The sequence below is a fragment of the Apaloderma vittatum genome, unplaced genomic scaffold, assembly GCF_000703405.1.
Source record: "Apaloderma vittatum isolate BGI_N311 unplaced genomic scaffold, ASM70340v1 scaffold27869, whole genome shotgun sequence".
Lineage (NCBI taxonomy): Eukaryota > Metazoa > Chordata > Aves > Trogoniformes > Trogonidae > Apaloderma > Apaloderma vittatum.
In genome coordinates, this window is record NW_009736261.1 from 4,136 (window position 1) to 14,438 (window position 10,303).

Consider the following 10,303-nt stretch of genomic DNA (forward strand, 5'->3'; position numbering starts at 1 on the left):
CTGCTGAATAGCTGTGCTGGGTCATGCTTCCCCTGGATGAGTGTAATGGCATCGGGAAGGTGGAAGGGAGGATGAGTTTTGCCTGTTGGCCTCAGCAAGGCTGCCTGTGTGAGCAAAGTGCTCAGGATTTGCCTGCAGTTGAGTTTTGGCCAGTCGAGGACCTGCTCGAGGAATCCGGAGGCTAGCACGTTGAGTCCCTTCGTTGACAGCTAAGATAATCTGTCTGGCAGCGTGGATGGCCGACGCCGGTCTGCCTTGCACGGCGTGAAAAAGACGGTGGCACAGGAGGGTGCGGGCAGAGCGGGACATGTGGCACACACGTGTGCGGGGCAGGGGAGGCTGCTGGCGAGCAGTCTGCTGGAGATCGCGATCGGAACAGGCTGTTCTGCGCCGAGAAGAAGGATACTCTGAAGAGCGTTTCGGAGTAGCTGAAAGACTCCGGAGGCAGTGAGTCAATTGCTAGCGGTGAATATTTTTTTCTGACAAAAAACAGACATGGATTAGCAGTTGGAGCTGCAAGTCAGAAAGTATAGGTGGTAGGCATGAGGCTGCACACGTACGTGGGCAGGAAGGCAACAGCAAAGAGGCACAGGCCTGCAGAAAAGGGGGACACAGGTAAAACAGAAATTCCACTCGAATAAAATGTCCTGCATCTGCCAGGATCAACATTATTTGGCGAGAATGCCTGGGACTTCCACATGCAAGTTGTCCGATTCTCAGAGGTGCCGACTGCACTCCAAGCAGCGTTAGCTCAGCACTTCTGAGAAGAAGTGCTTAAATGGGAATATATCAGCTGGAAAGCCTGGCTTCAGTTTTACATGTGTTCAAGAAAGTTGAGGATATTTCAGACATGCGGCAGGCTGCCGAAGTGCCTGCAGAAGGACCTCCCCACCGGTGAGAGCTGCACAAAAGGACTCTGCACATCCACTGCACTTTGAGACCACAACCCTCAGCATCATCTGGCTGGAGCTGCAAGGAGTAGCTGATGAACGAATGCAACTACATGCAAAGAATGTGGCTTAAAGCTGTCAGCTGAGCTGTGCCCGTGGCGCACGCGGCGTTTGACACCTTTAGCTGGGTGTTTGTGATACAACATGCTGTGGTGGTTCTGCAAATGCTGCTTTCCTTTTCGAGTATGCATGTGTTTTCAAGTATAAGGACAACTTCTTTATCAGTTTTTTTTTTCCCTTTTTCTCCCTTAAACCCTATCAGAAGTTGAGGCTTTATTAATAGCTTTTAAGTGGCTATTTTGCAAACCTTCCTTGTGCTGCACGCTTTCCTAATTTATTGTAATTTCCCATCCAGTGGAGTGCACTTACTTCCTTTATGTAATGTATCAGCTGCAGGGCTGGAAATTGTGCAGCCATGAACTGAAAGGGCAGACTTTCTTGAGGCCAAATGCGGTCAGGCATCATTGCCACTGGGAGCAGAATTTGACCTGATAATCTAATCTTACAGGAGAGACTATCTTCAGAAAAGTGTTGTTACCAGTGGTAAATGACCTCTGCTAATGAAGCTGGAGCAATTAGTCCTATTCAAAGCCATCAAGAAAATGTTAACTGCTAAACAACAGTTAATGTTGGATAGCTCAAATAATGAGTGTTTTGTTTGCTGGTGTGTGTTAGGTGATGTGTTGGGAAATAATTATCCTTTGACTAGCAGCCAGCTTTGTACTAATCAGAAAGGAGAAGTCATGTTCTGTTTGAAGGATTATACCTAAAAATAGTTCTGTTACCGCCACATCAACGAGCGAAATGAAGCAAATTCACGGAGAGGTACACGCCTTCTTAACATTTCACTTTTCATCCTAAAAACTCATTGTTCAGCTGGAACTCTCTGTTTGATCTTGTCAAAAGCACTAACGTGATCTCCTGCAATACCACTAAGCACACTTCCCCCGAGGAGCATTACCCTATGCGCCACTGACTTGCTTTCAGAGCCTGCCAAATTCCTGAATGCCCCAGGAGGAAGTAAGGAGTCTTTCTCTTTATATAAACAATTGCATGTAATGTAAAATCAACAAGATTTGTGATACTCATTCGCAGAAGGTATCGATATGCTTTTTACTTGAGATGGTGGTATGCCTGCCCATCTGCGAGGAGCAGCCGTGGTAACAGCAGGTCATTTATTCTTGCAATTCGGTGATTTCAAGCTGTCAAACTGTGCTCAAAAAAGTGACCGAGATGTAAAAAGGGTGAAAAAGGTGATATTGGTGAGCTAACCCAGGGTCGTGATTGCAGACAGCAAAAACTGGGGCATTGTTGGCCATACTATAGGTGCTGCCTTTTACTGGTAAAGTCTAACTGGTTTGGATAGGGATGCGCCAGGCAGGTGCGCTACAGGAAGGCAGGTTAAGAAGTTTCGAGAGGTAGGACACTTTTCATGCAAGACAGTGCCACCAAGGGTCTGGCAGTTGAAACATGCCCCAGGCATCCCTAGAGCTTTTTCTTACTCTTTCTGGATAACAGCAGCAGACTAAAGCAAACCTGAGCAGCTTCTCAGTCAATGTAAATCTGCACATCTCCCTGGCTCTCCGTGGCTATCCGTGCCTCCCTCTTAGCATCTCCCCCTCCCCTCCGAGGGGCTTATGCCAAGTTTCGCCCGACCTGGAGCTTTACCCCAGCCCAGACCCGTTGTCCTCTTGTGTGGTGCCAAAAAGGCGGTGCCCAGTGGCACCCTGGGTGCCGCAGGGTGCAGGGTGCGCCCACCGTGCCCAGGGATTTCCGGGCATGCCAGTGCAAGCAGATGATGCTTGCTCCCCTGAGTCATCGCTCCGCCCTGCAAATGCCAGCAACAGAATTGGGCCTGCCGTGCTGGGAGTGGAAGAGTGTTTGGGTTCGTTGCGTAAACTGGGGATCAGCTTTCTGGTTGACGGAAACTGGCAGCTTGGTACGCACGTTCACATTGCAAACTGCCGCTTTGTCTTCCCGCATGCTCAGGTTTTTCGTGGCAGTGTCTTCTTACTCGGCCGTAGCACCCAGCAGCACGAGTTTTTTGGCTGTGCTGTGGCAGCAGCCTACATCCAGACATGAACCGTATCAAGTGCTGGGCAATGTCTGGCTTTGGTCGTACCCATTCCTTCCGGGGTTGGTGCTCAGGGTTATTCATACCAACTGCACCAAAGTGCAAAATTACCAGACAAATAGGAAACTAGTCCTGACCTCTGGGTCCACAATCTGAAGCAGGGAACAGCAGCTTACCCAGATTTTTGCCATTACCATGATTAACAGAGCATCTCAGACATAATGGTGTGCCTTTCCCTTCCGATCCTGTGTAATGCACTGAATCCTGTTGTCCTTAATGAGATTAAATGAGGATTTTCTTCTAGTTCGGTGGGTGTCTCTAGAGAGTGATGTACCTTTGCATGTCGTGTCTCTCTCAAAGCCATGATATTTAGACTTTTTCCTACCACAATTATTTTGATAATTGGTCTTAAGCTCATTGGTACAATGCTTTGAGAGGCAAATTTAACTGTATACACCAAAGAGGCAATCAGAGGTACGAAAGAGCTCAAAATCTCAGCAGCTGTGAGGTGTATAAATATTTCAGCTACCAACAAGTCATTTTTCAGGGTGACTGCTGGCCCCAGAGTCTGTCAACTGCCTTCCCTCAGAATGGAACTTCAGAACGCCCTGCTACTGAAAGGAAAAATTGCAGGGAGAACACAACAGCTCATGACAAAGGATTTGCCAGGTGGTAAAACATAGTGCTTTGTGGCCAAAATTTAAAGAGCTCTTGTTAAGAAGAAGGAATTGAGACAAGACCCTGGGGGGATTTCCTCGCAGGGAGGGGACAATAACATTCAGGGTTAGAGTTTCCACGTACAAATGAAGAGCCTCTCGCTGACTGGTCCAATGAGAGGGAGAGATGCCAGCTGGTGCAACCCACGGTGGTAGGCAAGTGCTGGCCACCCACAGGGACAGCTCACAGTGCCCCCAGCTGCACTCTCTCTGCTCCCATTTGGGTGTATAACGTGCCCCATCTCACCTGCCTGAGTGTCGGAGGGGCCCCTGGGGTGTCCTGTGACACGGATGATGCCAGCCTGTGGCCCCCTGCAGGGCTTCCCAACCCGCCATGTCACTGTGGTGGCAGGAGCGCTTCCTCTTGGACTGGAGCAGGTAAACCAGGAGACGCCTCACAAAACCCCCGTGGTTTAACAGCTCACCCACCCACAGAGCCCTCCTTCAGCCAGGGGAGTTTTGTTTGCCTGTCTTTCCCCTAAATACTCAACTCGGGAGCCCCAAAATAAAATCTCAGCTAGCTCACTCATGCCACCAAGCGCGGTGCGGGGTGCGTTCCTGGGTGGGCAGCTGCCCTCGCTGCAGTGTGGAGGCAAGGGGCAGGCAGGAGGGGTGGGGGGACTTCTTGCTTCCACCAGCCCTGACCAAAACATCACGGGTACCCTGGCAGTTTCCCATCACCAGACCAGGACAGCCACACCACCAGCCATCCAGGCTGCACCTGAAATCCCGGATCTGACACAGGAGCATCCGGTCTGCTCGCAAATCAGCTTGTGTCAAATACTCAGGCTTTTTGGAGCTTTTATGTAATATTTGGTGCAAGGCAGGTGTTGCTGCAGTAATTCCCAGTAACAACAGGTATTGTAACAGCGCTCTAAGCCACCCTGAGAGTATCCCCGGGAGAGGTTCTGTTTCTGTTCCACTGCCAGGTGGCTACCATCTAGCTGTCAGGAGGGTGAATGTGTGTTTTCAGCAGCAGTCCATCCAAGCCGGAGCTGGTGCTCTCACCCTCCCCACCCCTCATCTCCCCCTTGCATGTCCTGCTGCCTGGACTGGTTTTGCTGCCTGTGCAATCACAGGGACAATGGGCTCCTCTCACTGAAGATCCCCTTTCAGAAAATGTTTGTTTCATCTGATTCATGTGGGTTGCACGAACACAAGTAATGGGAACATATGGAGTGATGGGGCTGAGATCATCTGTTTCGGTAGCAGCCCCAGCTTAGATGCATCACTGTGATCACAAGCCTCATGTCCAGCAGTGATGCCGCAGAAGCTGAGGGTCAGATCAGCACCCTCTGACCTGTCATTTTGCCTGACCTGTGTTGGAAAAGCAGGACTCACCACCCAAACCTTCCACCCCTTCAGGGGCCAGTCTGAATATTATATTCAGAAGCTTAAAGTCTAAGACACTGAGCTCCTTATTACATGTGAAAAGTGAAAATAAATTTAGTTTTGTACAAATATTTGTGCAATAGGAGAAAAACATGATTTAAGTCTGATTATCTGCTGTGCAGCTAGACCACAGTGAAGAGCACGGAACAGAATCCTCAACTTTTGGCAGAGACTGGGAGCAGGGCAACCGAAAGAGCAACTCAGGTACCAGGTGACAGCACTAAGCTGTCCCCAACTGCACGAAGGTGACATGGCAACGAGCCACGGACAGCGGAAAAATAATTCACCAGCTACAGAGTTGCCCAAAGCCTTTGTGTGGATCCCAACACTGCCGGGCACCACTGAGCTGTTAGTGACTTGTGAGTAATCCCCATCATGCATATCTTCTGGTAAGTGATGTTAAACTGCTTTTATTCCTGCGCACTTTACTCATGTGGGAGCAAGGAATGTGGTGATAAAAACGCTGGAATGATTTCAGTGCTGGGTAGTTTCCATTAATATATACCTCATTACATAACGCTGCCATCACCACACAAAATCTGCTGTGATGTCTTCTGGGAAAGTGGAACATTTCTACGTGGTCCTCATCACAGAAGTGGTGTTGTAGAGCAGGCTGGACTTTGATCAGATACTTTTTAATTGCACCGGATGTGCTTGGGCTGTTGCACGGTTTAGTTTTCTTTGCTTTTATGTTAAGAGACACCTCATAAATTAAATGGTTGATGTTGTCAAATGCATGCCATTAGCACGCTCAGCAGATAATCCCTTCGGTGGCCTCATCGGAATCTATCGCAGGGTCTGTCTCCAGATAACGGCCTAGAAGAAGAACAATGGTGCTCTGAGCTCCCAGGGATCTCCAGTCTTGGGTTATGCGCTTCAGAAGAGAAAAATTATCATTATCTGCATGGCTGAAGCTGCCTTTGAAATGCAGTTATTTTTTACTCATACTCTCCAAGTATTTTTTACATGATATCAGTGAGAAACTTGAAACCCCCTTTGAGAAGGGATGGATTTCCTGCAGCCCTGCTACTAAAGAAAATGGATAGATCAAGTAGTAAAGTTCAGTGACTTACTTAACATTAAATAGGAAAGAGAATAATGAATTGGATTTTGTGTGCCTGTTCTTCCTCTGCAGGGAACGGTCAGGCTAATGGATTTTCATTGCCTTCTGCTTCTGTTCATCAATCTAGGTGAGTTCAAAACACTGCTGCCTTTTTGTGCTCTCTTTTCCCTGCTCACTTGTCACAACTTCAAGTATTTGGCATTTAACAAACACACCGATTTACTACCATTAGCACCATCCTGACTGACGAGGAAAATATGTGGGGTTGACCCCCTGTATCCAGTGATGACTTACAGCCTGCTGCGTGGACATCTATATTTTGTGCTACGAGTGGGAAATTCCTTACTTAGGGTGGACACTAGTTTCCTACTATTATGAGCTCAGGCTTTAACGTCCTTCAATAGGGACGTTATTTCCCCACTGGGTTCACCAAAACTGGTTGGGTCTTCAAGCCCCTCCTTTGTTTACGGGCTTTTCTGAGCATACTGTAGGGCTTTTTATTGGGGAAGGAAGGGAGGTGGCATGGGAGGAAACTATTACGAAGCTCTATCACATAAACAATTTTCTCATGTGTACTCCAAACACCCCTTGGCAAGGAAGAGGTTAAAGCTAGGGGGTGTAGAGGGGAGCTCATTAGGGCAAAGATATAAATAGCAAGTCGGAAAGCCTGGGGAGGGCCATGGGGAAGGGAAAGCGATGAGTTGACCCTAGATGGGGTGGACTCCCTTGGCTTGCTGAAAGCCTTCTGCTGCTCTGCCCTCGGGGTTTGGACCTGGGCCCTCCCTAAGGCATCCCAAAGCGAGGGGATACTCAGGCAGACACCCTTCATCCCTGAATGGGAGTTGTATTTGTTCAAAGGTGAACATGAAAGTTGTTCGGGTCACCTGAAGACATTCTGCAGACCCAGAAATTGCTGCTGCTCATGTCTTCTCCTTCCTGGCCCAAACCTTTACTGGGTCTGCCAGCGCCTTTCCAGAACCAGGGAGCTACTCTCTGTCCATATCGATGGTTGGAGCAGGATTTCCGTTTTCCTACCAGCCTTGGTGCCTCAGGCTTTCTGCTCTGTTTTTTGTCCGAATGGGAAATGCATAATGAGATACTGTTTAAACAACTTAAGGTACAAGGAAACTCACTGAAGTACAATGTTATAATTTATTCCCAAGGAAATGATGCACTCTCTGAAAACACTCCACGCAAGCACTGTAATTTAAAGTCGCAGGATAATTGCTGCCCATCTTCAGTGCTGCCTGCAGCTCTCATCTAGGTCTGAGTGTTGTCCTCAAGGAGGGCAGAAGTCTGCCAAGATCATCTGTGCTGCTGTCTGGTCTTGCCAGCAGCAGCCATTCACCAGTAGGTTGTCACAAATCTTTGCACCATATGAGCAAATCTCTGACGGTGAGGAGGTGCCAAGCAATGTTATATAAACTCTGTGCCAACGGATATGTTAAGATATACACAAAAGTTAATGAGGGCGTTTCCTTAAGAATGTTTTAAACCACCCATAGCAGCTATGTGGACCAAGATGACAAATTGCAGAGTCACCAAGCGAAGGACCATCTCCCCTAGCCTCCAGGCAGTGAGTAATGTTGGTACCTAAGCACAGTTGAATGCCTGATGCTCAGGGAGGGTCTGGCTGTTAGAGCTGTCCTGGCTGTTGGTTTCCTTGTGCGGGTAGGTTTGGACAGCCTAGGGCTGGTGAAGGAAAGCCCAGGAGCCACCAAAGCCCCGGAGGAATTCTCTTGTTCTGTTTCCAGTACTGCTCTTTAAGATACAAAGGGCTTAAGATCAGATGCATTTCTGAAGCTTATCTGTGTGACTATTTTGACTGCTTATCCAAACAAAACAAAAATCTTCAAACCTTCCGAAGTCCATCCATCAAGAGCCTTATCTCCCCATGTCACTGTTCAGCTCCCAGCCGCTCAGAGCCTCCCATCACTCGGAGCTCGGCTCTGCCCACCAGCTTCGGGCAGCTTTACGGCGTTATGTGTGGTCACATCCTTGGCTCCCTGCCACTTCAGTGGTGGCCTCTGCCTTGCATGCAGAAGCATCACGCCTGGGCTGCTCCATAGTCTACAGCCAGCCAGCATCCTGATGGGCTGCATTTGTGCTGCTGTATCACAGCCCATCATCTCCATCCCCCACATACGTAGCCACAGCCACGAGCAGAGCAGAACACACTGACTCTGCTTGGCCCCAAGAAAGAGGAAAATTTGTCTTTTTTTATGGGATATTAATGAAGCCTAGATAAAGGAATGCAGTCTCCTCTGAGGTTCAAAGACGGCAATATCCAAGGAGAATAGTTCTGATCCCTTCTCTGGTAAAAAAGTTTTTTAAGAGGTCCCCTAAATCCCAGCTGTTGGGTTGAGGAGAAGGGAGTGTCATCCCTCACCACCTGACACCCCTGGCAGAGGCTTCCTCACCACTACAGTGAGGCTGCTGGAGATCTCAGCACCCCTAAAAACCCAGGTGGGCTCTGCTCTTTGGTAGCTGAGCACAACATATTAGCCCCTGGGATGCACTGGGAACATGGCAAGCACATGAGGGGCACCAACATCAGCAGCTCCATGGAGGTTCCTAGCTGAGTAAAACAGCTGCATAGTTATTCTTATGCCCAGTTTGTACAACATGTTATTCATCTTTGTCAGTAGAGTCTTTGCAGAGCTTCGTATCAGGGCCACAGGACATTTCTTGCTTTGAAGCTGAGCTGGCACAAGAAGTCGTCTGCAATCCTGCTGTCCTGTCAAAGCCATGGCCAAAAACAACAGGGTGAAGACTTTGGGAAAAGCCACCTATCCACAGAATAAATGAGTTTAAAAGGGGACCTGTCTGGCTCAGGGCTTTAGAAGAGCATTTAAGCACATCAGAGGCTGAAATCCAGTGCACAGCAATGGAGATCAGGGGTCTCTGCTGCTTGGTACCATCTAGTCCTGGCCTCAGTCTTCACAGGCTTCAGCATGGGGGTGGCCCTTTTCAATGAGCACTGTTTTCCCATCGTCCTTTCCACAGGAGACTCTGTCCTGTGGGCTGTTATTGCCCTCCTCCCTGTAGTTTTAATTTTTTTCTCTGTTTTGATAGTCAGAAGGGTAAAACTAATTTCCATCTCATATATAACAGTGACTCAATAGCAAGAGGATAAATGTACTTTTTATACTGTGGTTTATGGTAAGCTATTTATAAATATCATATCACTTCTGGGTCATCAGAGTTTAAAATAAAGTTTTAATTTAAATGTAATTTTCCAGTGCTGGTTGATATGATAAATACATTTTTGTTCCAATGAAACCTAATTTCAACGATGTTTTGCAAAAATCCATATAAGCTAGGGACTAGTCCCCTGATTATTTTTGCTTTATTTGTCTCCGTGTTCCAGTGTTTATCTTAATGTTACATTCCATTATAGAAAAAAACATCTGTGACTGCAGCCTCTGCTTAAGAGATGGGAGGATGTAGTTGAGAAGAATGAGGGAGAGAGGCATTAACTGGTGTCACGGAGGCCTTAGGGCAGTCTCAGCACCTCTCTGCACCATTAAGGGGCACTGTGCTTTCCTTGCAGTTCCACGGAGGACTAAAAGCTGCCACAACTAGGAGGTACCCTGCCTTGAAGGGGCTCAGGATGCTTGATCTGATGCTGGCACAATGGGAACAAAGGTGCTTGATCACAGACTGAGCTCTCAGACCTGTTTGACACCAGTGCAGCATGATGACAGCAGTACGTTAGCATTGTGGGAAGATGATGGCCACCTCCTCCCCTCCAGAGCATCCCTCCTCTCTTCCAAAGACTCTTTTTCAGGCTTTGAGACCTGTGGCAGAGCCAGCCCTCGGCACACTTCTGCAAAGCCTGGTGGTAATTTCATAGGCATTGAGCTAACCTTGATATTCAAGGTGATCCCAAAAGAAAGCCAAGAGGTCAGAGTGGAACAGATTTAGTGTCTGGAAGGTGAGGTTAAACATAAGTCCTCTGCTCTGGTGAGGCCTCACCTGAAGTACTGCGTCCAGTTCTGGAGCCCACAGTGCAAGAAGGACATGGATCTGCTGAAGCAGGTCCAGAGGAGGCCCATGAAGATGAATAGAGGGCTAGAGCACCTCTGCTATGAAGAAAGGTTGAGGG